Below are 935 nucleotides of genomic sequence, written 5' to 3'. Positions count from 1 at the left end.
ATCAGAGGTTTACTTATATTCTGAGTAAATACCATAATTCTGGACGCATAAGTTTTCAGAGTTAGTTCAATAATTCAGCCGTTTATTTTGAAAGTGGCCTAAGTCCATTTATACTCAAATTAAGATATGTTTAATTTGGCACAAATTTTTTAATTTAAATATATTATTTCAATTTCTTGAGACAGGTAATTATTTATTAAATAAATCAAAAATTGTATCCTTCTTAGTCTCAACACTGTTGAAATAAAACAGTCCAACGTTTCGGCCATTTCGGCCATCCTCAAGGAAAATCTAAATATTGAACAGCTTATTATATATTCATCTGTAACACTTATAACAACAACATTATCACTAATAATATAACATACCTTCAATTATAAATTCTTCCTCACATTAAAATTTGTTTTGCAGGCTATTCTGCCCAGGTCATTAATCATAAGATAAAAACCTGGCAGAATAGCCTGCAAAACAAATTTTAATGTGAGGAAGAATTTATAATTGAAGGTATGTTATATTATTAGTGATAATGTTGTTGTTATAAGTGTTACAGATGAATATATAATAAGCTGTTTAATATTTAGATTGTCCTTGAGGATGGCCGAAACGTTGGACTGTTGAAATAAAAAGTGTTGAGACTAATAAGGATACAATTTTTGATTTATTTAATAAAATTTTTAATGTCAGGACATTCGTTTTTACCAAATGAAAGAGATTTTAACCAAGTAGAAATGGAATTCGAATAATCAATAAACTGGTTAAAAATATGTTTGATGATTTTTTTTTCAGAAATGCACCGTATAAATTTTTCTATAAGATTAGAAGAATAAGAAAAAAAAAATTATTTCTAAATTTAATACCACGTCGGGTGGACTGACAAAGATAGAAAATATTATATTGACACCACTGTATCAAAATGTCAGACAAATTACAACAGC

This window comes from Halyomorpha halys, unplaced genomic scaffold (genome assembly GCF_000696795.3).
Source record: "Halyomorpha halys isolate HHAL.00 unplaced genomic scaffold, Hhal_1.1 Scaffold1445.1, whole genome shotgun sequence".
NCBI classification, from domain to species: domain Eukaryota; kingdom Metazoa; phylum Arthropoda; class Insecta; order Hemiptera; family Pentatomidae; genus Halyomorpha; species Halyomorpha halys.
The sequence above is the reverse complement of the archived record's forward strand: the minus strand, read 5'-3'. Positions refer to the sequence as shown.